The sequence below is a fragment of the Solanum tuberosum genome, unplaced genomic scaffold, assembly GCF_000226075.1.
Source record: "Solanum tuberosum cultivar DM 1-3 516 R44 unplaced genomic scaffold, SolTub_3.0 scf00263, whole genome shotgun sequence".
Classification (NCBI taxonomy): Eukaryota; Viridiplantae; Streptophyta; class Magnoliopsida; order Solanales; family Solanaceae; genus Solanum; species Solanum tuberosum.
In genome coordinates this window covers 743,911-744,327 of record NW_006239196.1, presented here as the reverse complement: position 1 = coordinate 744,327, position 417 = coordinate 743,911, and positions in this window count along the sequence as shown.

Here is a 417-nt window from a genome sequence, read left to right as displayed (position 1 = left end):
AAAATGGGACAAACTGATCTAAAATCAGTCCAACACTAAAATATAACCAAAGGAATTGTTTAGGGAAAAGACCAAAATGCCCTTAAAATTCCCGGACGGATTTCCCTGCCAAATGCCCAACTTCCAAAGGGCATAACTCACTCATACGAACTCGGAATCGAGCAAACTTGGTGGAGTTGGAAATATCATTCTACGAACTTCGCAACCATAACTGGATCTACTCCTAAATCATCCTGAGCTAGAAGTTGTGACTGTTCAAAGTTGGCCAAAAACTCACCCTTTTTCCATACATAGCCAAATTTCCAGATTTTTAAAATTCTTTCCAAAAAGAAAATTTCCAATTCTAGGCCTCTTCATAGTTATTTCAAATCGCCGGATGTTACAACTTGACTCTTGACTTCTCTTGACTTGACTCTT